Source organism: Puntigrus tetrazona, unplaced genomic scaffold (assembly GCF_018831695.1).
Source record: "Puntigrus tetrazona isolate hp1 unplaced genomic scaffold, ASM1883169v1 S000000904, whole genome shotgun sequence".
Lineage (NCBI taxonomy): Eukaryota > Metazoa > Chordata > Actinopteri > Cypriniformes > Cyprinidae > Puntigrus > Puntigrus tetrazona.
This window is the reverse complement of record NW_025048504.1, coordinates 176534-203116: the sequence shown is the minus strand read 5'-3', so window position 1 is coordinate 203116 and position 26583 is coordinate 176534. Positions and strand designations below refer to the sequence as shown.

Here is a 26583-nt window from a genome sequence, read left to right as displayed (position 1 = left end):
GTATTTTAAGATGTAAAATTGTCAGTTAGTTGTCAGAGAAAGTGAAGCTGACGTCATGACGTCACAATGCCAAGAAAGAATGTAATCAATATTTAACTTAAAGGCAAAAACAAAAAAGATATGATGTATGAAGATATGATGTCTTGCCCCATAAATTTATGTAAAGCTAGTAAGCAATTTTAAGCACACTAGGTTCCTGTTAAAATGTTTAATGTTTAACTCTTATGGCTAGGGTTTTGAAAATTATTCAAAGAATATATTGCTCAATACCCTTTTATTGCAATTGCACCTAACATATGACTGTATTCCAAACTAAATTAAATTGACAATATAGAAGTATAAATCAGGACATAAATTATCATTTAAAAACTTGTTATAACAAATTGTAACCAGCCTCTAAAAGCATCCAGCACAAAAAAACAACAACAAAAACAAAAACCAAACAAAACACTGAATAACTATTTCCCACAATCTGCTATTCAGAAGGCTGAAAACACTATATATTCCACACTCACTCTCTGATAAATTACTTGGTCTTCTAGTCCATTTGTTCGAATGTGTCAGCGTTTAACATCCATGACACAATTCCTGACTAGAACACAAGGTTCAGGTTAGCATGGCCTAGTTTGTGTCTGTAGGCAGATGCTATAGTGTATTCACTGCTTACCATGCCTCTTTACATTTTATTAAGAAACATGTTAAAACAAAAATATTGATTATATTACAGTGTGTGTATATATATATTGTGTACTTTTTTGTGTACTTTTATAAGCAGGTAAAACAGGTATCAAAAGAGCAGACGGCCATGTTCCACGCTGATATCACATTCATAAATCTCTCTCTTAAACCTTTCCTGTCCACATAAACACACAGATAAACATAACTCACACATACCTTATCTCAGATTACATCAGGGAAGTAAGGAGCATGCTTGTTATGTACACAGACATCCATCAGTACAGTAAAGCAGGCAAAACAGACATGAATTCAATCCAGGATATCAGAAAATGTACACATCCTATGCAATATAATTGCAGGATTTGGATATGATCAACGATTAAAGCAAACCAATAAGAAGAAGAAAAAAAGAGTGTCAAACCGAGTCAGACAGACTATAAATAAATGGTTTCCATGAAACAGTTCACAAAAAGTCCAGTGGGAGGACAGTCAATCCGATCAACAGCTAGAGGACATGCAGGAATTCCTGTGAGCCAGCAATAGCAAACGGAAAAACTTTGTCTCATGGTTTGGCCTGAAATAAAGCCTCACTTTTATGGAGACTATGCCCTGTTATCGCTCCCTTTCCCACAATTCCCTCTGCTTACTATTTGACTTGAGCAACACCAACAGAACAGGTGTAGATGTTTTGTGTACTTTAGATGTGATGTACTTCCCTGTGGTTTTACGCTAACACATGGCATCTTTGTTTACTCTCTCCCCGATGGTTCTGCTCCACGTTTCCCACAGGTACTAGTGCATTATGTGATGCAAAAATGTTGAAATGCAAACACAAGACCTCATTGCAGCCCTTCAATTACAACCAAGTCATACGGTTCTTCTGCAGATCTTCAGTCCTTGTTTGCATTTGGTGTGAAACCTATTGTTTGCACTGAGAAAAACACAAAAAATTTGCCCACAGTTGTGGCTTTACTCATACACGCATACTGTTGTGATATCAAATCAGGCCATCATTTCTCATGTTTCGTCATAGTGCAGCTCTTTTTGTGTGATCTCTCAGGGACGGTAGAATCATTGTGTTCAGAGGCTAATATTTAACCCACCCTGACTTCTGAACAATGCGTACAGTGTATGTCAAACAACTTTTTCACACAAACACACACACACTTAAATGACACTCTTGCTGAACCTGCACATAAACTTGGATATGAGACAAACTCATTAAATTTGTGATCTTGAGCATTTCAGAAGATCTTGAACACACACACACACACACACTAATTTAAATGTCCAATACAATGTCAGCTGATGTTGATATTTCATTGTTTTTAGGTTGTGTAACCAAAATCCAAGGTTAAGTCAACGTCAACCTTTTTAGTTTTTAATTCTCAACCAAAATGTAATGCCTGTCCAATGTCTGGTCCAAAGTTAACCTGATGTTATACTGATTTGTGATGTCTGCTGAGTTCATTCAGTAATGTTAAGCAGCTTTGATTCAGTGCTGTTTGATGATCGTAATTTTTGCATGGGTTTTTTTTTAACCAGATCGCTTAATTCTGCTTTTTCTGATGTGCAAGTATGTGCCAAGATCCGCCAGGAGGGCAGTCTCACCTGATGGTCATCAACACATTCCACAAGTGTGGGAAGCGTAACAGTCTTGGAAACATGTGCGCAGTAGACAAACAGTTTCTGCTGTATCTTTGTACGTTGTCATTTTTCAGATTCTACACAAGTAACTGATAATTACCATGGAGATGCACAAAAAAAATCTTCTGAATGCAGAACCATGTCAACTTCGTCACAGACAGGCCTAGATATTAAAAACGTGGGCTGGACAAAAGTAACATTACCTTCATATTTTGCCTGAAATCTGACCAGTTCAGTGAGTAAAAAGTGAAATTTCCTGCTAGGTGCACCAACTTTTCCAATAACATTGGATACAGCTTGACAAATACTGTAGTTTTCACTCAGCTCTCCATGAACTCTCCATGATTGTATGCTTTATCTAGAGAAAGATTTCCTCAAGGGAAATGATTTTACCTTGAACTACCTTGAGCCGATTTCCGATTGTTTTAATTCAATCCGAGCCAGAGCATCACAGGATGCAAAAAAGAGAACATAATGGAAAACAGGAATTTCCTTGCACTTTTGAAATAAGAGACTGATGTACAGTGTTGTCATACATTAAAGTTTACAATATAAAGCCCCATTCCTCATCCACCCAGAACATTCATGAAAACTGGCAGAACTAAAAAATCATTTTAAATCATTTTAAAAAAGGCAGCAACACAACAGATAAGTGTAGTATATGGCAAAGTAGTAGTATACGACAGTTAATCCTCTCCTTGAAAACCCAGTACATTTTCATCTTGCTACAGATCTCTTATTAATTATTCTTGGTATCCAATTATACAAAGCCTTTTCTGAAAAAAGCAGTGCCAGTATCAATTTCACACTAATAACCTGTTAGCTCACTTGCTCATTCATGTTTAGGGATTATGTAATGGCTGATGAAAAAGAACATTGCTCTTTTGATCATTATAAACTGTGAAAAAAAGTCTGTAATTCTGAATAATAGTGATAGCAACCATTCACAATACAAAATGTAATCTGCAAAATTTAATTGTGCTGCTTTGATCTTATTTTATTGAAATTAAAGATAATTATCTGATTGTGTTGAGATGGATTTTTATTATAATGTGTGTACATAAGTCTTAGTCAATTATTTTATTATTTAATCAACTCACAGACATTTAGTCTTTCACAGATTATCAGATAGATTACAATTTAACAACCGCAGACTGCACAAACCAAACAAACACCAATAATCACAGTATAACTGATCCATTGAAAACATCCAATAGAACCATCTAGAAACAATTCACCCATGTGTAATAGGCCTTGTTTTGTGATGAAGCTGATAAATAAGCGTATAAAGAGGATGTTTGTATGCTATGTATCACATGGCACTGCTGTGACTCTCCATGTCATGACCACACAAGTTCAAGCCCCTCAAGTCATTTCAGAGGCATAGATTAGATACTGGTGGAGGATATCACATGGGGCTGTCAAACCTGTTCTTAGCAGGAAATCTTGGCTTTAGAGGAATAGAATCACTAACATACACAAAACTTCAATTAGTGGCTAATTAGTTGCAGTCATGCTTGTATTTATACACATTTTAAGTTATAACAGGATTCTCAAGAAAACAATTGCTGTCGTATCATTTCCGCTTGTTCTTTATCAAAATTACAGAGAATTATTAAAAGGAACAGCAAATGTCAAGAGCAATCACAAATGGAATACATCATTTCGTACAAAATCCTGTTACTAACTTCAAGTCTCAGTTCTTTGTTACTTATCTGATAGCAGCATAACCTGATCTGGATAGGTCAGGCTCACAATTTTACTTAGTGAGTGCAGAAACGAAGGGTATGTCAACAACCAACCTTTAGCACAAAATAATACTCACTGTCCCAGTGGAGCCATTTCAACATTTCTGGCAAAGAATGAATATTATAGAGACAAAGGGAACAACAGACTCATTAACATCCGCAGATGCCATTGTTGCAATCTATCCATTGTAGGGTTGATTATGAGTGTGATGATGAGTTCATAAGATGAAGCTGTACTCCTGGCCTTGACCAGGACTAGTCATTGAACAATATTTAAGAGAGAGAAAGAGAAAGAGAAATAGAGAGTGGTGGTGGGTGGGTGGGTGGAGAGAGAGAGAGAGAGAGAGAGAGAGAGAGAGAGAGAGAGAGGAGAATTATGTATTATGTATTACTCCATGAGCCAAAAGAATTTCTCACAAGTTTTGTATGACCACTCCTCCATGCACACACACTTAAAAACATCTGCTGTCCACTCAGTCGAACAATCAGAGGTTTCCAGGGAGACAAACACAAACAGTGGAGATGTATGTTGTGGCCCCACCTCGTGCCCTAAGAGAGCAATCAACCTGGGTAAGTAAGTCCCCTCCTCCCCTTCCTGCAAACTTCACATATGGTTCTCTTTACCATCTTCAAGGGACTCACATATAGAAAACATGATAACATAAACCATGTGTACAAAAAAACTAAGAAGTAATGAAGCAAACGTGCAACTATATAGCATGACCTTTCGGCTTAGTTCTTTGTATGAGACCTCATGTCAAGCCCTTCAATAGATTACAACGGTATTATCTGCCGTCTGCTATGAGTAACCAGGTGAAAATTTTCATAGGCTTCCCAAAGGCGTGAACAAATACATGCTAGGTCATGAACTTGAACTTTGACCCTTTCAGCCACTAGATGAAAGAGTAATTTGTAGAAGGAAGGGGAGAAGGGGAGTTGCGAGATTTCTTTCCTCTGGGTCTCTTTGTTTTTTCAAAGCATTTTAACTGAATGAAGAAATCACAGAGAACTTTCTCCTACGCAGTCACCATGTCATTCTCAGAAATTCCCCCCAGCTGAAGATAAAAAAAAAAGTTTTATTTAGGGGGTCTCATCTGAAAGGCAAGATAGCCTTCTATCTAAAGACCTGTTAAATCTCAGTTCTGCCTGGACTTGTTTTGAATAGTCAAGCTACAAGCAAGTTGAGATGCAAAGGTTGTTGGTGCAGCAATGGTTGGTACTGCTTAGCTTAGTTTCTGGCCTATTAATGTAGGTAGTGTATCTTGGTATGGACTGAAGACTGGATTTGTTCTTTGAAGGTTGTTTTAGTAAAATAAATAAATAAAAAAGTGTCTCAAGCAAAGCCAAAGCCTGCAATAATTAAGGGCAGGAAATCCCAGTGGAACAGGCAAGATGTGTGACTCAAAAGTTTAGGGACTGGAGAATATGGCTGCATGTTGCAAAAAAAGCTAATTAATTTGTGGGGGAAAATTGAAAAAAACAAAACAAAACAGTTTTTCTCAATATTCAAGGTCAGAATTGATCTCTTTATGATGAAAGGAAAGTGTGGTTGAATATTGGCTTGGATGATAATGTATTAATTGTTAATGAGCTTTTAACTAGCACTGAAAGCTGTAAGGCTGACAATCTGGCATGTTTGTAATAGAAGACAGTTTAGTTGGAGGAAGTGAATCAAATCCCCACTGAGGTGGTTATTTCATTATTTTTCTGAGAGAACTGTGGATGCCCCACTGTGTATTAATGCTAAACACCCATCAGCAGGGGTTTGGAAAATTCCGGAGCCCCTGTGAAGGGAGCAGAAGGTCAGCTCCAAGCTGAACCAGCCGTAAAGGCCAAGATGGAGACCCATAGATGTCCACTCACCCAGCAGCAGGAGCCATCACTTCCCCTGCCAAATCCATTTATACAGCACCACCTCCTGCCGAAACACCATTCAGCTAGCAACACTGTTCAAGTCTAGCTCTTCCCAAACAGATATAAGCTTTATTGCTTTGCTCATTCAAGGGAATACAGGACCTGTCACTAGATTTGCTGCAGAACTTTGGAAGAAGAACGGCACAGCTAAGTAGAGTAGGGACAAGAACACTTTCTATTTCTTATGGAATTGGCCACTAATGGCTGTGTGGTGATGGGTCTCTGCAGATAGAACAAAGCATATCAAGATAAGTAAAGTGACAGAAAGCAAGGAGCCAAACTTCCTGACAGACAAAGGGATCCTGCAGGGTTACAGGCATCCAGCCAGAGTCCACAACTGTCTACTGGGATGATATGCAAAGAGACTGAAGCATGAGTAATATATGACTCATAACCAAAAGTAGATCCTAAACTCACAAGTTGACTATCAGCTCAGTCTAGAATTCTAGAATATTAAGGAAAACATTTCAACAACATCCAAGTCCAAACACAGTTATATCCAACATAAAATAAACTTGAATCGTCACGTTTCCCACAAACCTGGAATACGGTCCATAAAAATGGTGCAGTCTGATGCAGTCTACTCATTAGGACTGTAGACGAGAGAGCCTATTCTAAAAAACTTCATACTGGATACTGTAATTTTTACCAGCAACCTTGCCCACAAGTATGGAAAACTTGTTCCTGAAGAAGAGTCTTGACAATGAACCACCAATGGACACAGCTGTCAAAGTCAGGGTTGTTGAGCCGGTCAGTGCCTTTTCAATGGAGTAGTTTGCGCTCAGTCATATGAGTTGTATCCCTCCTAGCGTGTTGATTTAAGAGTAAAGGTCACTCCTTCCAGCTGTTTCCTTTCACACCCCATGGAATGAAGAAGTAATGGATGAGTATAGAACATTTTGGAAGGAAGGGACTGACTGCTCCACGGGTTCTCTGTAACCGTAAACATGTACATGTGAGGCAATACAGGAGAGTCATTTTTAGTAACAAAGTAAGGATGTGACCTATAAAAGGTAAGTTTTTAGAACTACATATATCAAAGTCTATAAAATAGCTTAATATCTTACACCCATGATAGTGTTAAGGTGATCCAGACTGGTTGTAAAATGTTTCCTCTTTGCAAAGTTGCCCATCACAAATTACTCACCTTGACCAAGCCAATTCAAGCATATCTCCTCATAAATGGTCCTGAGTGTGGATCCCACATGTCTCAAAGGCCAAGAGACTACAATATAATCCTATGCTAAGGAAATGTGTTCTAAATGTTGAATCTAGCCAAGGCAAATCAACCAGCTCTCCTCAACAGGCCATTTCAGTCTGGGTTTAAGTCACAAGACAATGTGTCAAAAAATGTCAGCTTCAATGTACACAAAGGACTGAAGCGAGGGAGGAACAATGAAGCAGAGACATCATACTTTAGATGCTGTAATGCACAATTTTTTCCGTAAAGTACGCAGTGATACCACACACAAGATCAGAAGACAGAATATGAGACAAGGAGTGTGAGCACAGCAAGATTTTTTAAATGTGAGGCAACATAATGTCTGAATTTATTGGTCACTGGTAAACCAATAAAAACCTTCCAGACTGTCTCACTTCTCAGCAGTGACCAATGGGGAGAATATCACTTTCATACACCCGCTATGATCTCAGTTTCTCTTTTATTTCTCTTCTTCTCTGTTTAAAGCATCATCTCTCTCACTTCTGAGAAGTGTATGGATTGAGTGAGCTCAGAACTGGAAGATGAAGATATTTTCATAATTTTTTTTCTTTTTGTCCCTGAAATGGATTTACAACATATATAAGGAGGTATTAAACACTACACTGTGTCCATTATAGTAGAAAGAGGTTTGGTGATAGTCAGTGGAAAGATCTTTTAAGGATAGCCTGCATAAATGTAATTTTCACTAATCACTGATATCATCAGACTTTGAAGTAAAGGTCCTTGCACAAGGAGTATTACATTTTTGTATAAGTTTTTTCAGGTTTTTCACATTCGTCATCCTTTCCTTGCTTGATACATGGGGAAAATGAAATGGATGTGAAAATGCAGGAAATAGAACATAGTCTTTTACTACTACTACTACTACTACTACTACTACTACTACTACTACTACTACTACACTTTAAATGCAATATTTGTAGTTGCTGGCAAGTATAAAACAACATATGTTGATTTTATACTTGCTAGATAAGTTGCTGTTAAATTCCTTTTCTTTTTTCCTCCCTGTTCTTGGTACAGAAAGAATATTGGACTAGGACATTCTTGCATAGTCTTGTTATCCTTTGTTTTCTTTGCCCCTGCTCTCTTCATCCTATTCCTCACTGCTGCCATCCCTCCACCCATCCAACCAGTACTAATGCCTCTCTCCTTCCACCTCACTGACTCCCAGCACTCGTTTGTCTTTGCGCTTTGTTTGGTGGAGTGAAGAGGGTGGAGGGATCCAGGCCCCCTCAGAGAGCCTCTCTCTGTCTCCAATGACAGACAGTGCAATACTCTCCCTGCCCCACCCACATATGGAAAAATAAACAAGGGTCCACATGTAGCCACAGAATGTTAATAGCTTCCATAACTCTGCTCTCCACCTGCCAAAATGTAAGGAAGTCCATAATACAGATCCTGACGTATTGCATTATACACCATAAATCTCTAGAGTCAACAACTACCAAGAATCTTCATTCATAGAATCCTGAAGCAAACTGAGGTTGACTTTTTAGAAATCAGTTTTAGTGGCAGCTTCAATAATCTGAAAAGAGTTTGAAACTTTTGCAGTTCTATTTGATGTCATCAGTGGACCAGAAATAGCATATTTTACATTGAATTGTCACACAGTTTTAGATGCAATAAAGGTCTGAATCATTTCTAGAGTTTTAGCCTAAAAGTCTTATAAAGAAATCAGGACCACTTGGTCGTCTGCGGCCTGGAACCCAACCAAGCAACACTACTGTTGTGTTTATTTCATAAACTAGGCTATTTACTCACAGAATGTCAGATGGCTCCTGCAGTGAGGTCTGGCCTCAAAACAATCTCCATGAGCTCCTTCACTGGGGCTCTCTTGGACACTGGGTGGTCCAGAAGACTCAATATTGAGTTTGTGAAGTTGTGTTCTTTTTCTTTTATGACTTCAGGGTATAAGAGCTCTTCATGAGCCTGAGGGCACATTACATTGGAATTTTAAATGGCTGCTTCTAGGGTTTGCATGATTACTCAGTTTTACCACTTAACTAGTTTTCTACATTTTTTCATAACCAATTTGTTTATATATAGGATGTCCAACGTAAATCAAGTAATGAGTTGTATTTTCTCTTTTTCATCTGGTCAAAATTCACAGCAGGATATGCAAATTAGTTTTAGTTTTTTTTTGGCCAGACTGCTTACAAGCTGAATGTACCTTTTTGCATAATTCCTCTTTAGCACTCTTTTAAAACCTTTTAGCTTTCCACCATGTTTTCTCATAAAAAAAATAATACTCTGCATGCTTTGCGATAAAGAGACTGTTATTTAAACTCTGCTTAATGCTAGATCATATTTATCTTGAGTTCTTTTCAAATCAAATATGGTTTTAAATGATAATTGGCTAATTCTTTTATAGAATAAAATGCAAAGGCTATTTAACTACAACCTTTTAGCACAAAACACTGTAAATTTTGAACAATCACATGAGTTTGACACAGTTTGTGGAGAGCAGAAGAACAAATCAGTACAATCACAACCTGGTGCTTTGATGAAAATTCTGTCCATCTATCCTGATCTTGTTTTCTATGATGCTCCACAGAGGAACACCCAAATTCATGCTGGGTAAATGTTTAGTTTTCCAAAAACTCTGTTGTTTTCCCTTCTCGCCTGTTCCAGCTGCAAAGGAAATGACAATGCTCTATAAAAACAACAACCGGTCAATTCATAACCTCCACATCTCTCTGTCTCTCTACAGCTGCTACATCTTGAGTATGGGGTGTTTCCTCAACTGTGACTCCTGACCTTTAAATCTGATGTGTAATAATATAATGAAAAAATATTAGTAACAAATGCTAACATGGGTCAGATGATTGTTTCAGGAAAACTTTCAGGCTTTTTGAAGAAAAAACTGAGACTATGACTATGACTAAAAGCAGGATTATGGTTTGAGTGAATAAAAGTCTGGATACAAAAAGATGGAGATTAGAAGAGTTACTCCAAGTAAAGTGTGTGTTAACAGGATCTGAGCAAGTCAGCAATTTGTCTTGGGTCACTCTGGAAAACACACAAGTCAGTAAGTGTGTGTGAGATAATTACTGTACAGACACACATACATTCTGGCAAATATTTATAAACTGATAATACCTTATGTCAAAGTGCAATATAATGCGCAATATAATGAAAATACAAATCACTGACATAAAAAGTGTTACTGAAAATGAAAAAGTAGAACTGGGTCTTGGTTCAGTCCACTGGTTGTTGATTGGATGTACAAAGTGTTAAATATGAGCTTGTGGTTGATGTTAAAAAAAAAAAAAGTGTTTAGTTTTTAATATCCAATTAAAGTCATGTTTCTTTTAAAGTGTATGATGTTTCTAAAAAACACAGAAGATGGTGGGGAGGTGGGTTTGACGGGATACAGGATAGGGAATGTTGTGGTTTCTGGATAACAATGGATATTCCATTTCCCTCCCTGAAGACTTCAACCGGCTACAGAGGCCCAAAGCTCAGCTTAAAAACTTTGTCAGGACTTCATCCCTTCAATCTCCCTCCCTCTTTCTCTGCCTGTTTTCTCGCGCCTTCGTACTGACTTTCCTTCTGCACTCTCACAATTCTCTCTGTCTGTCCCCCTGTGGCAATGGTTCACATGCCTTATGTGTGGCCTCATGGCCTGACATTTCCTGTCCCTTTCTTCTGTCAACACAGTCACAGGGCTGGTTGATATGTCATGAAAACCTTTACATGGATTTGGAACCCTCAAATAGGCCACAAAGTTTCAGGATTTGGGGGTTTCCAATGTGGCAATAAGAAGCTTGAGTTACGTAGTATATATCTAATCGTTTTTTTTTCTGACTTTGAGTGGCTTTTTTAGTTCATAAATTGAAAGTACAAAATTAAATATTGCTTTGGACTCTGCTGACTTCATTGCAACAGTAAAAGCATTCTTCAAAATGACTTATTTTGGGTTCATTTGGAAACACTGAACAGATCTATTTGTGCCTTAGCTTAAATCCGCAATCTCCTATGAAGATCAGTGAAGCAGACCAGATGTGGTTTTCTATCTGTAAAGAATCGTTCCCTGGATGTGTCACAATATCACTGTCAGCACAGAATCAGACCTGGCATTCTGTGTCAGATAGCAAATCTGGAAGGAAATGAGTTTTTGAGGGGTTGAACGAAGGAATGCGTGGCGTGATAGTGAGACAGGTTGAGAGGGAGTTGGATCAGATCCTCATGCATAACGAAAGTGTCAGTCACTGTGTTTTTTTCTTGACATCTTAGATTAAATACAATATTGAAAATGCAGGACAATATGGACAGCATATGGATATTTGGCTATAAGGATACATGTATCTATATGCATGCCAACATGCTACCGATATATAGGTTATCAGAGGTTTTTACGTTCATCGGTACTGGCTGTTATTGTGTATTCATTGTTCATTCTAATTTCCCCATATTTTCTTTCTAAATTTTCTATCTCTGCCATTATTTAACAATTATTTTAACATTTGTAAAATTCATGCAAACAAAAATTTTGTATGAATATTTGCATGTTTTAAAATTAAATATTTTTTCATATTTGAATGTTTTGATGCTTTAATTTACATTAAAAATAACTTTAATTTTTTTTAACATTTTATTATTAATTTATGTAGACAAAAGACTACAGAATTTAATTATCAGCATCTTTTTCGCTTATTGGTTGCATGAAGCTATCGGCTTATTGTATGGGTCAGAATTATTATATTAAGATTAAAAACTAAAACATTTGTAAGAAGGCTGCATTACATAGTTCTATAGACATAAGTAAATAAGTATACAACTGTATATTGCTACAAGGAAATGGTGATTAACTCCTGCATCACCATAGTCCTTCAAATTAGCTACAAGTGAAACCAGACACACATATGCATATCCTCATGGGTCAATCCCTCTTCCTGCAAATCAGGCTCTGCCATCCTAAATCAAGCTGAATTTGGCCTGATGACACAAAAAATAACTTCAGCATGTTCACAAACTCTTTCTGTGAAAAAACTTTTTTCTTTGATTGTTGCAAGCATGTCACATCTACATCACTGCTGAAGAATGCTGTGAGTCCCGGTCCGTGAGCTCAGGCCCAGCCCAAATCCATTTGGTTCAGTTTATCATGGAGCCTGACTCCACATTACTCAATCGGTCTCACACAAACACCATTAGTCCACACACTCTGGGGGCTACAGGTTGCCAAGATACATACATACACAGTTGCACAGACACACATCCATATGTTACTTGCAAACCTGCAAATACAGAGGGAGAGGGAGGTTTCCTGTTGTAAGTAAAGTTAGAATGATTAAATGACTAAAAAGACAGCAGAGACTGAATGAAGGGAATGTTACATAATAGTATTTGCACTCATGCATGCCTCTTACCATCAGTCACGTGACATCTGTCCAGAATTGTGAAGTGTCTGGTCACACTAGTATGAATGTTTTTAATATTATTTATTTTGTACATCACAGTTGTGAGCCATAATTGGATCCCATTTGCTGCAAGATGGGAATAGAGAGGGACAATCTTTTGTGAAAATGATCTGTAATCCCAAAAAACAACCTATGTATATATGCAATAAATATTTTGAGGCAAAAATAAGGCAATATTTGAGTGGTGTTGAAAAAAAATCACAGTGCTACAGAGATGTTCTATTACATAACATATCATTTATAGCCCTTAGTGCCAGTATGAGTTTCACATCCTAGTTTAGTTTAAAAGTAATAATGTAAAGTAATTTACTGCAAGTGTTGAAACCATAGGCAATTGGACACTCTAACTTTGGTGAAACGCAAAATTTCTCTTGAAGCTCAGTTTTTAAATCTCTTGGGACAGCGGTCAGGAATTTTAGTAATGGGGAAAGCGTCACTCATGCAAAAATCTGGGGGATTCTGAGATGTGTGGGTGGAGCTTGTGAAGTTGAGTGATAGCATCTTTTTACACTGTAAACGGGATAAAAGAATGATTTACGTTTGGCCCAAGGACTCAGGAATAAGCTTTTCTGGTTTACCAGTGTTTAACATGACTGTCATCATATAGGGCAAAACTTGCTCATAATTACACATCATAACATAATTTTAATCTTTTCAGCTCAAGCTTAGGACAGCAAAAACTATTAATTTACTGTGACAAGACAAATATGTGTGAACTGCAATTTTGTATGTTCCTATTTCAACAACAAAAACACTCTTACATAAATTATGAATCTGAAAACAGTAAATACTACATGATAACAGAAAAAAATAACAATGACTAACTTGTGATATGTTTTTGGAATACTAGGAGTAAAATGTCCTAATCATTGGATAGAGATCACAATGGTTAGAAATGGTTATCTGTGATGGCACTAATTGCAAAAACAAAAAGCAAAAAAAAAAAAAAAAAAAGAAGCCCTAAGTTTGGAGCAAAACTTTCTACTTCAGTGCCATGGAAAAAGAAATCATATTTTACCATATTTAATTAAATAAAAAGACAATGTAACTCTAAAAAAACATCTTTCTATTGAGTTGTTCTAGTTGCATGCATGCAAAACAAACACACAAATCCAACCAACATAGTTTAATTTCTAAACTTTGAATCAGTTCTTTTTACAAATTCAAACACATACAGCACATGCCTTGTAGTAAAAAAAATACCAGAACAACTAGCTCTTATGAATCGGTTATTTTTAGTGACTCAAAACCGAACAGTGTAATCCAAATTCTCTAACAAATTATTCTTATGAACCATTTTTACGTGACTTAGAATTCATACAGCACTGCCAGAGTAGTGAATTAGTGTAGTCCAAAAATCACAAAATGAATGACACATAGGAACTGATTCTATTTAGTGACTCAAAAACATACAGCACAACCAGTGCAGTCCCAAAACAATTCCCAAAACAAACGACTCTTACAAAAAGGTTCTTTTAATGAATACTTCACAAAAAGATTGGTTTACTAGTTTATATAGTTCTCTCTTTAGCAAAAAGAATATATTTCGTCATTATTATAACCAAATGAATCCAAATCCAGAATTTGGAATCAGGAACAAATCAGGAAACCTGTATCAAAACTCAGCTTGACAATTCAGGATAAAAAAATTGATTCTCTCCCTTTCAAACAAAGGACATGAGGTTTATACAGAGGACAGCAGCAATCATGTGGACTGCTGTGGTTTTCACATCATTTCATCTATGAACGGAAAGCATTCATCTGGAAACACAAAGTATAATACGCCAAAGGGCCTGCAAGCAACCTGCTTTTATGCCCACTTAAGATCACGTTGGTAAACAGAAATGTGAAATATGAAATACAAACATGCCTGCTGACTGCTGTACTCAAATCCTAGCATGCTGCCCTTCAGGCAAAGAGTGTTAGGAGATGACAAGGCAGGGCTCTGTTTCAGCATCAGTTTACATCAAACACACTTTTGCACCTTCGCTTAGCAATGCACACACAAAATGTAAGTCCTTAGGCAAAATGGCTTTTTTCACTATTAAACTGAAGCGCATTGTCGACACCCTGACCTACACAAAGACATATCTGTCAAGATTTTTCCATGTGGACTGCTTAGGAAAAGACTGGACTGCTTTGCTGAAGCAAGTTCATCTGACTTTGATTCAGAGCTGGATATGGACCCCAAGGTGGCTGCCTTGTCCGCTACTGATTTATTTATTTGTCCAACTGCAATATGACAGCTCTGAGAATTTAGTTTGGGTTCAACAATACTATACAAAATAGACTCAGCTCCACAGCCGGGGTTCAGGAGTTCACATGTACGCCAATTTTTTAAGGAATAGGTCACCCAATAATTAATTTTTAGACTGCCCAAAAGGAGACTAGGAAAAAAAAAATATTTCAAAATTTCAAAAAGTATTTTTGATATTTTGACACAAAATTTAAACACAAATTTCTTTTGTGAACCAATGCTAATTTCTCTGGGAAATGCAAACAAATTTAAATTTTTACAGAAATTTAAACAAATTTAAACAGATCTATTAGTTATTGCAAAGAATTCACATTTAGATATTTTTTTCTTTACATGCTCTATATGTTTAGACCAATATAGGGGTGAGAAAATAGAATTTTCATCTTTGAATGAGGTTTCCCTTTAATTCTTTAAGTAAATTGGTGCAGAAATGCAGACTTATCAGGACAGTGGTGCTTGGCAAGGAGAATCTTGCATTTAATTTGAACCAAAGCTGCAATGCAAAGGAATGTCTCTAAAAAATGCAAAGGAGATAACAGCACACTAACCTCAGTAGAGAAGAAAAATTCACCTGCTTGTGTTCCAGAACTTCTTGTTTTTAAAGTCTAGTGTCTCCTCAAACTCAGTGTGCAAATTTTCAGCGTTCTTGCATCGGCTCTCCAGTCTCCATAGGAAAAAGATATCATACTACTGTACTTATCTTCACGGTTAGGAGTGGCTGATAGATAGAGGTAGATACAAAGAAAGGGAAAGATATACACACACACATAGGGAGGGGTCTCTGATTAAAATTCTCCTGTCACAGCCGGCTGACATTTGTTCATTTGCTTTTTTTTCACTCCGATTCTGCCTCTTTTTGGTCTTCTGGCAGTGTTTTCTGGAACTGAAGGGAGGTGCAGGAGGCAAAATGAAAAACTAGCTGGATAAGAAAAAAGCTAACCCCCTCCTCTCCTCTTCCCCTCTTTTCACTCTTCTCTTCTCACTTTCTTCAGATGTGGTATTCATTGGTCTCTGAAGGGTTACCCAGTCTGAACAATGCCCAGCATCAGACCGCAACAAAGCTGAAGCAGCTTTCAAAAGGTCTTACAAGCTAACGCGGCCTTCAAAGCTGAAATACTGCCAACAGTTTCCTTTGTAGATCCATGATCAGAAATGGAGAGCTAGCATGGAGAGAGATAAACCTGATTCTGTATGAAATATAAAACCAAAAAATTAAGTCAGCATTTTAAATTCAGAAAATAATCAACTGAGATTAATTTATATTTAGATATTAAAGGATTTAAGCATTTTTTTAAACTTCCAGACACGACCAGATTGCCCACAAGGCTCACATTTGGCTATTTAGAATGAATAATTGTCCAGTTTTCACCTTATTTCAGTTCAGTATGGATGCACTGATATTTAAATTCAGTTCAATACTGAAAACATAATTATGCCAGATAACCGAAAAATGGACAGCAATAATATTTTACTACTATTTTTCTAAATAAATTGCTAATGAAATCTAACTAATGATATCATCAAAAATAAATATTTGTTTTGGGATTACATTAAATAGTGTTCAATTATTTGTTTATTATTACTTGTTATAATATTATTAGTTTATTGTTTTTTTTTAGAACAACTTTTAGTTAGCATTACATGATGGTAAAGGACATTTATGTATCAGTAGGTGAAATGGACATGAACTATTAAAAATTCAATAAAAAATGATACGACAAATAGAAAAACCCTCAGCCGATAACCAATATATTGTGCATGACTGATTTGATAGCCTACAAATGGTGTTTTAATATGTTTTGACTAAATATTTTGTAAACTAAGCTTTAATTACATCTTATTTGTGGTATATTTAGGAATCTTTTCAACTTTAGTAAATATTGATTGGTGTTTTGGGAAAAATATTCAGGCAATGAAGGATGAAGAGAGAATGACAGCTGCGGTTCAAAAACCCCACTCTTGCATTCTCCATAAATTCACCTCCATTAAATTTCAACTCAACACATTTTTCTCACAAGGTTCACATGTTAAAGTTGGTTAACGTCTCACATGTGAGAGCTGACAATAAAAATGCCACAACTTTATGACTGCAGTGTTGGTGGTGATTGTAAAGGAGCTGATAAGTTCTGTTGAGCCAGTTTCTCCTGCAACATTTTTGAAAGAATCTTCAAAATGTTTCCTGAACAAAAAGTTGGGCTCTCAATTGGTCGTATCATTTTTATGTGTTTTTAGTTTTGTTGAATGAATGTCCAAGGGTCAATTTGTTAACTAAAGAGGCACAAAGAAGCACAGTGTGTGTGACACCAAATTAGCATCTGAATAAATTGGCCTATAGAGCATTTACTTAATATTCTTCTGAGTAAGTCATCAGTAAAAGTGTGTCTAGTTTGTCTCAAAAGCTTCTGTTGGAATCTCCATACCAAGTGTTGTAAAAGTAAACAAAATTGTAAACACAAAAAAAGGCCAGCCTAATACATGCAATGCATCCACATAGAACTTGTTCATCCTGTGGTTCCTGATGTATTTTTAATTGCTGAGCTCTTCTAGGGAGTGCTGACCAAAGGAGAACAACAGTTATGGGAGGATAAAGTATGACTGTGTACTGTTTACCACAGAAAACCCAAATGAAAGCCTTAAGCTGGGCCTCTGCAAATGTGGGTCTCTCAGGGGATGTTAAAAATCAATATGCAACCAATTATTCATGTAGGAGGGAAAGCCTCCTGCAGTCCAAAAGCTGACAAGAAGCTGGAAGCTGCAAGCCACATTCTGCTAATGTATAGTTGAGAGCTACGCAACAGTATTTCTGTGATTTTTGAATAGTTAAAGCTTCACAATCAGTGTCGATGAGTGACAAAGGCCCTTGGGGGCCCCTAGCATATTTTCATATTTTTGTGCAACAGAACCTTAAACATTTAAAGGGGGACTCTTAATTTGGGACTGTGAAAAGAATGTAGGGCCCTTGCCATTTCATTTCAGCAGTGGTGGGTTCTTTTGATTTGAATCAGAGTACATAATGTAGAGCCTAAAGGTTCATTGGGGCATAATACAATATTTTACCATAATACCACAAACAAATGAAGGTGGACTCTTGATTTGGAGTACAAAATCCAAATGTGAAGCCCCTGCCGTATCATTTCACTAGTATACCATAGACATATGGTGGTAGGCTATTTTGATTTGAAGCAGGGTACAGAACCTAAATCTAGTGCCTCATAGGTGCTTGAGGTACTTTACCATTTACCATTCTTTTTTTTTCCACTAGAAAACCATTTTAAGGTTGGCACTTTGATTTTGGGCAGCATTTTTATCTGAGGCCTCAGAGGTCCTTGTCATTTCTTTGCATCAGAATATTAAAGATAGAATTAAAGATAGAAATCACAATGCTAAGATTTCACTTAACTTTAACTCAAAAAGCTAAATGTGTAAGATTTTAAATTTTACTGAAATCTTTTCATGATTAAAAATAAATTGAAGTATGTATGTCAAATTCATCTGTGACCATCAGGGAACTAACTAATTTATCAGCCAAGACAGCCCTACAACATCCAGAGACCTGAAGTACTCCGGACGGATCTCGTCCACCCCTGGTGCCTTGCCACCGAGGAGCTTCTCAACAACCTCAGTGACCTCAGCCAGGGTGATGGTCGAGTCCCCCCCTGGGTCTCCATCAGCCCCTCCGAGGATCGCCACCATAACGCGGTGGAGGGGTTTGAGTGCCTGAATGACCCTAGGAGCTAGGTTGTCTGGGGCTATATGCTCCTGGTCGGGTCTCCCAATGCAAACAGGTCCTAGGTGACAAGCCAGACAAAGAGCGGTTCACCTCACCCCTTATGGAGAAAAACCATAATGGAGTCGCGACGTCACCCGGTATGTAGCAGCCAGGGCCCCGCTATGGAGTGAAGAGAGGGGCGGAACTGTCAACTGATCACCACCTGGTGGTGAATTGGATCTGTTGGCGGGGGAGGAGGCCAGACAGACTTGGCAGGCCCAAACGCACTGTGAGGGTCTGTTGGGAACGTTTGGCAGAGACCCCTGTCAGGGAGATCTTCAACTCCCGCCTCCGGCAGAGCTTTGACCGGATCCCGAGGGAGGCTAGAGACATTGAGTCCGAGTGGACTATGTTCTCTACCTCTTTGGTCGACACAGCCGTCCGGAGCTGTGGCCATAAAGTTGTCAGGGGTTGGCAGTGGCCTGTTGTGTTTGTCTTGTGTTTTGTTGTCCTGGAGCACATGGCCTTTGTTTTGACAGATTGCCATGTGCTTTGCTATTAACTCCTCCCCTCTTGTTAACCCTAATTATTTCACACTCCTGCACCCCATTTCGGTCAATTATCCTCCCTACTTAATCTCCTTGTGTTTTCTGTCCTTTGTCAGTCCGTTGTCTGATGTTGGTACATTCTGACTCTGAACCTCAGTTTGGTAGTTTGATCAAGTTTTTGTTTGTCCAGTCTTAGTCCTGTTTTCAGTCTAGTTAGTACCGTTTTTGCCTTGTCTTTTGTTTGTTAGTTTCTCGTTTTCCCCTTTTCTGGCCCCATCTCCCCAGCTCATCTTTTCCCCGGCTCAGGACTCTCCTCTCACGGACGGCCTTCGGTGCCAGTACCTGTCTCGGTCCTCTAGTGGGCGGATGCTGGACGTGGCTACAGCTTGAGGCTCCCCAGTTACTGCTTTGACTGGCCACCTTTTCCCGCCCCACTGGTTGGGTCTGGTTCACCCTTCGTCCCATCCTTCACCTCCTCTACAGCTGGGATTGTGGCTGAAGACGACTACCAGTGATTTCACCCTTTTTGGACTATTACGTGATAACCCTTGTTTGTCAAATAAACTAATCCTTCTTCTGCAATTGGGTCTGCTCGTCTGTCCTGACAGTACGGACTGACCAACATGGACCCAGCGGAAGAGGACTATGTCTGTACCACTCTGGCCCACCAGGGGGCTATGATTGGTTGTCATGCTGGTCAGATCTCAACTACCTCTCAGGAGGTTGATTCCCTCACCTCTCAAGTGGCCAAATTAAGCGGCCGGGTTCAAGATCTTCAGCAGGAGATACGATTCTCATCCCACATTCGCCCCAAGCCTGAGCCACATGCCAACAATCCAATCCTTATGACGGGGACTCGAACTCTTGCCAAGCCTTTCTGTCCCAATGTTCTCTGGTGTTTGCACTTCAGCCAGGTCGTTATGCCTCTGAACAAACTAAGGTGGCTTACGTCATCACTCTTCTCACCGGCAAGGCTCGAGCGTGGGGGACAGCCGTGGGGGATGCTCAGTCACCGATATGCTCCAGTTTTGTTAATTTCAGCACTGAGATGAAGAAGTTGTTTGACCGCTCCGTCAGGGGAGATGAGGCGGCTGCTAAGCTTGTTCGACTCCGTCAGAAGAATCAAACCGTCACCGACTACCTTATTCAGTTCAAGACACTGTCCGCCGAGTGCAAGTGGGATGAGGGTGCGCTGCGTGCCTTGTTTCGGGAGGGGTTGGATCCTCAGATCCAGGATGAGATTGCGGCTCAGGAGACCCCGGCAGATCTGGAGGATCTTATCAGCTTGGCCTTACGCATCGAGGCCCGGATCCAACTTCGCCGACAGCGTCTTTTCCCACGGTCGGCGAGGGACCTCACCAGGGACCCCCAACCCTGGTGGGAGCATCGAGCGCCCACCATCCCTGCCCTCCAGTGATCCGGAGCCTATGCAATTAGGTCGTCTCCACCTAACGGCTCAGGAGAAACAACATCGTCTGGCTCGGGGATTGTGTTTGTACTGTGGCAACTCTGGACATCGGGTCTCTACGTGTCCTTTAAAAAGCCAAGGCCCACTAGAATTCCAGGGTGTCCTAGTGGGCTCATCTCCTATGCCCTCTTCTTATTCCCGTACCCTCCTTCCAGCAGTAGTCACCTGTCTAGGGACCTCTCACAGTTGTGAGGCTCTGGTTGACTCCGGGGTCGAGGCCAACTTCCTCGATGCTCTGACTGCTAAAAGTTGGGGAATTCCAGCCATTCCACTCACCTCCCCTGTTCCTGTCTGGGGTCTGTCTGGCCAAAGACTTTCCACCATCACGCATTCCACTCCCTGTGTAAGTCTTGTCGTGTCAGGCAATCACTGTGAGAACATTGTGCTGATTCTCCTGGACTCCCAACAGGCTTGTCTTATTTTAGGGCACCAATGGTTGAGGCAGCATGGTCCTCACATTGATTGGTCTCATAATTTAATTCTGTCTTGGAACAAGTCTTGTTATGTGTCTTGTTTGGGTGCTGCTTCTCCTGTCTCTGTGTCTCCCTTTCCTCAGGACCAGGAGGTGGATGTCTCCGGCATTCCGGTGGAGTACCACGATCTGTGTCGGGTGTTCAGCAAGTCCAGAGCTCTATCCCCTCCTCCCCACCGACTGTGCTATCGACCTTCTCCCAGGCACTTCTCCACCCAGGGTACGTTTATTCTCCCTGTCTGCTCCTGAACGAGAGGCTATGGACACTTATATCCAGGAATCTCTCCGTAATGGACTCATTCGCCACTCCTCATCTCCCGCTGGTGCTGGTTTCTTCTTTGTTAAAAAGAAGGATGGCTCTCTGCGTCCCTGTATTGATTACAGGGGACTCAATGACATCACTGTTAAAAATAGGTACCCCTTACCCTTGATGTCTTCTGCTTTTGAGCTCTTGCAGGGAGCTAAGGTCTTCACCAAGTTAGACCTCCGCAATGCCTACCATTTAGTCAGGATCCGGGAGGGTGATGAGTGGAAGACAGCATTCAACACTCCCTCGGGACACTATGAATATCAGGTCCTTCCGTTCGGTCTCACGAACGCTCCTGCTGTCTTCCAGAACATGGTTAACAGTGTGTTGTGAGACATGATTAACCGTTTTGTCTTTGTGTACCTTGATTATATTCTCATCTTCTCCCCCTCTCTCCAGGTACACACCCACCACGTTCGCCTTGTTCTCCAACGTTTGCTAGAGAATCAGCTCTTTGTCAAAGCGGAGAAGTGCGAGTTCCAGGCCAAGTCGGTCTCATTCCTTGGGTTCATTGTTTCGGAAGGGGAGGTTAAACCGGACCCTGTCAAGGTTAAGACAGTCGCCGAATGGCCGGTACCCGACTCTAGAAAGGCTCTGCAGCGATTCCTGGGATTCGCCAATTTTTATAGGCGATTTGTCAGGAATTATGGCCAGGTGGCTGCACCCTTAACTGCGCTCACCTCTACTAAGTCACCTTTTGTATGGAATTCTCGGGCTCAGGAGGCCTTTGATAATCTTAAGTCCTGGTTTATCTCTGCTCCTGTTCTCTCTATTCCAGATCCTAAGAGACAATTCATTGTTGAGGTTGACGCATCAGATGTCGGGGTCGGTGCTGTCTTGTCCCAACGCTCCTCCCAGGATGGGAAAGTACATCCCTGTGCTTTCTTTTCGCACCGTCTGAACCCTGCTGAACGGAATTATGACATCGGCAACAGGGAGCTGCTGGCAGTCAGGCTGGCCTTGGGGGAGTGGCGTCACTGGTTGGAGGGGGCCACTCAGCCTTTTTTGGTCTGGACGGATCACAAAAATTTAGAATATATCCGTTCAGCCAAGCTGAGTTCTCGGCAGGCTCGCTGGGCACTTTTCTTCAAATCGCTTCAGGTTCACCCTCTCGTACCGGCCCGGATCCAAGAATGTCAAGCCTGACGCCTTGTCTCGCCTTTTTGAGCCCCCGGGAGAAGCGGCTTCTACTGACCCGATCCTCCCTCATGGGGGGGTTGTGGGGGCTCTTACTTGGCAGATTGAGAGACTTGTCAGCGAGGCCGGTTGAGGAGTGGTTGTTCCCGTGGGGAGTCCAGCGGGTCGATTGTTCGTTCCTGAGCCCCTTCGCTCTGAAGTTCTCCAGTGGGGTCACGACTCCAAGCTAACCTGTCACCCGGGAGTCAGGAGATTGTTGGCAGCCATCCGTCAATGATTTTGGTGGCCATCTATAGGCCAGGATGTCAGGCAGTTTGTGTTGGCTTGCTCAGTCTGCGCCCAGACGAAGACCTCTAACCAGCCTCCGTCAGGTCTGTTATGTCCCCTCCCTATTCCCATGGTCTCATATTGCCTTGGACCCTCCCTATTCCCACACCGCTATCCCGGTGGTGGTCTCCATTTCATTGCCTTGGACTTTGGTTATCGACCACTTTTTCGGCTCCAAGGGCAACGGACATGGTTTCTGATCGGGTCCCCAGTTTGTCTCCCGGTTTTGGAGAATTCTGTCGACAGATCGGGTCCATTCATCCTCAGTCTGCAATGTGAGCGAGCCAACCAGGATCTTGAAAAGCACTCCGCTGCCTGGCACTTCATAATCCTGCTCCTGGAGTCCTGGGTAGAGTACGCCCACAATACTCTACCAGTGGCATTCACAGGTATGTCACCCTTCAAATGTTCTGTTGGTTATCAACCCCCCTTGTTTCCCATCCAGGAACCTGACGCTGCGGTGCCGTCTGCCCTAGCCTTTGTCCAGAGGTGTCGTAAGACCTGGAATAAGGCCAGGAGGGTCTTGGCCCAGACCTCTAGACGCACCAAGGCAGCAGCCGACCGTCATCGGACTCCAGCCCCTCACTACATTTGTGGTCAGAAGGTATGGCTCTCCACCAAGGACCTGCCTCTCAGGGTGACTTCTCGCAAGCTGGCGCCCAGGTTCATAGGTCCATACCAGATCACCAAGGTTCTCAGTCCGGTGGTTGTTAGGCTCAAGTTACCTTCCTCCCTTGGTCGGGTACACCCTGTTTTTCATGTATCCAGGGTTAAGCCTGTCATTCGCTCCCATCTTAACACTAATGCCTCTTCTCCCCTTGATACGCCTGGGGGCGTTCCTGAGAGGGGGGGTACTGTCAGGGGTTGGCAGTGGCCTGTTGTGTTTGTCTTGTGTTTTGTTGTCCTGGAGCACATGGCCTTTGTTTTGACAGCTTGCCATGTGCTTTGCTGTTAACTCCTCCCCTCTTGTTAACCCTAATTGTTTCACACTCCTGCACCCCATTTCGGTCAATTATCCTCCCTACTTAATCTCCTTGTGTTTTCTGTCCTTTGTCAGTCCGTTGTCTGACTCTGAACCTCAGTTTGGTAGTTTGATCAAGTTTTTGTTTGTCCAGTCTTAGTCCTGTTTTCAGTCTAGTTAGTACCGTTTTTGCCTTGTCTTTTGTTTGTTAGTTTCTCGTTTTCCCCTTTTCTGGCCCCATCTCCCCAGCTCATCTTTTCCCCGGCTCAGGACTCTCCTCTCACGGACGGCCTTCGGTGCCAGTACCTGTCTCGGTCCTCTAGCGGGCGGATGCTGGACGTGGCTACAGCTTGAGGCTCCCCAGTTACTGCTTTGACTGGCCACCTTTTCCCGCCCCACTGGTTGGGTCTGGTTCACCCTTCGTCCCATCCTTCACCTCCTCTACAGCTGGGATTGTGGCTGAAGACGACTACCAGTGATTTCACCCTTTTTGGACTATTACGTCATAACCCTTGTTTGTCAAATAAACTAATCCTTCTTCTGCAATTGGGTCTGCTTGTCTGTCCTGACAAAAGTATCCAGTGCATGTTGTGGCGGCAACCCCCAAACCCGATGGTGGAAACCGGAAGTAAGGGATGCCATCCTGAAGAAGGAGTCCTATCGGGCCTGGTTGGCTCATGGGACTCCTGAGGCAACTGACAGGTACCGGTGGGCCAAGCGGACCGCTGCCCGGGTGGTTGTGCAGGCAAAAACTTGGGTCTGGGAGGAGTTGGAGGAGGCCATGGAAAATGACTATTGGACGGCCTCAAAGAAGTTCTGGCAAACCGTCCGACGCCTCAGAAAAGGGAAACAGTGGCCTGCCAACACCGTATACAGTGCTGGTGGGAACCTGCTAACCTCGACTGGGGATATTGTCGGGCGGTGGAAGGAATACTTTGAGGACCTCCTCAATCCCGCCAACACGTCTTCCACTGAGGGAGCAGAGGCCAGGAATAAGCTGCTCAGCAGAATTTTAAAAAACACTGTAGAGGGAAGTAAAATCTGTTTGCATGAGTAATGGCCAGACTTAAAATATTGTCCATGGGGATGAATAATAAATCAAAACATTTACACATTACATATTGCTGCCATGCTACAACCACATTTAAGCAGTTAGCTAATAGCAGGTTGCGTCAATTAAAATATAAAAAAGGTTAACAGCCAAACGACTGATAGAAAGTGTCTAGTATGTATATAGTATTTTCTAACATATTGACTGGACAGCTTGTTAATGAGATGTGAATGCCATATGAAAAGCAATCAGGCACCAAGCATGCATGACCTATAGTGTACACTTCAATATGCACAGTGAGAAATCATAGACTGGCTGCCATCCAACTAGTGCACATTTTATGTTCCTTTCTAAACTACACACAGAAAAGGCAGTGTTAATTAAACTCAAGGGAAGTACATTTAACCCAATCAGATATTACAGAGTGGTGTACTACATTACTCAAGTATTAAGATCCAGGTCTTCAGGGGTCTTGCAAAATACCACATAAAACAAAAAGATTTGTGCACCATTCAGCTGCACTGACAATGATTAAACATTAATTTGCAGCTGTACTTCACTACAGAGGCAGAAAAATGCTTTTCACCACTTAGCTTTAAGTATGTTCAGGATTCAAGATACATTAAAATCATGGTTTACAGGCATGTAAAAAATGAAAGGTACATTTAAAATCTATGCTTAATTTCCCTAGAAACAGTTATGAGGTGTGACGGCCACACAAGATCGTTAAGGTAGCCAAAGCTCACTCAGTTTCTTTTATACATTTCATATAAATTTAAGGTTATCATTTCCATTCTTTGTTTGGTTTATTTTCTTAATCACATTTATAGTAACAATACACAACACACATCTGTTAAACAATTATTACTTTATTTTGGTTTGCATACCTTTTTCATCACTTTCATTCACAATCGCGGTTCATTTGGAGAGCACACAGATGGATTGCATTGTATTTGTTATTAATATTTGTTTTCTATTCTGAGTTTAAGTTACCGGCCTGGCTAGCTGTGGACAGGAGAGTTGCGATACTTGGGGAAATTGGAGTCCTGGCAGGAACAAGGGATTTGTTTATTGGTTCCGCCTGGATATACCATTGGCTAAAGTGGAATGGGGGAAACAGAGAATTGATTTTTTTTTATTAATTGTTTGGGGGTTTTGGATTGTAGTTATCTATTTAGTGTTGTTTTTAATATTAATTTAGAATTGTATTGTTTGATGTTGTCATTTATTTTTGTGTTTAATGTAAATGTAACTTTTTTTGGTGTCTCCCCTTTTTGTGTTGTAATGGGCCCATCTTTTCCTTTATAAGCTGTGCGTTTTGTTTATTTGGGAGTGGTAATTGGCCAGCTTACCCCCTGTGTGAGTTCTTGTTTTGTTGTTTTCATTTGTTTTTGTTGTTTTCACTTGTTTTGGTTGCAACAAGTTTGACTTATTTGATTTGGGTAAATAAAGACCCATTGTAAACCTGGGTGTTCCTTTTCTTGACCTCTCGGTCCCTCACATGAGGCCTCTATTATTATTTGAAATAGAATCATTTCACATTTCAAAACATGAAATAATAGAAAAATACATCATGATCGCGAATAGCAAGAAATTAAAAAAAAAAAACCAAAACGATCAAGAATGTGTCAGAGACAAAAAAACAGCAATATAACAGTCCTTTGAGCATCTATCTACCCTGTTAGCCCTGCCAAAAAAGCCAAATGCATCACTGCAC

General features: G+C 40.5%; 1 protein-coding gene across 3 annotated transcripts in view; it reads right to left on the bottom strand.

Annotated features, from left to right (window-relative positions):
• LOC122335819 (gamma-adducin-like) overlaps positions 1-26583 on the bottom strand; it is an 80406-nt gene that overhangs the window by 29563 nt on the left and 24260 nt on the right. Inside the window, exon 1 of one of the 3 annotated variants that reach the window (XM_043233629.1) lies at positions 15435-15575. The exons of the other annotated variants lie outside the window; for them this stretch is intronic. The gene's annotated coding sequence lies outside the window, so the exon portion shown is untranslated. Of the gene's footprint in view, positions 1-15434; positions 15576-26583 lie in introns of those variants that run through there. 3 annotated transcript variants of the gene reach the window in all.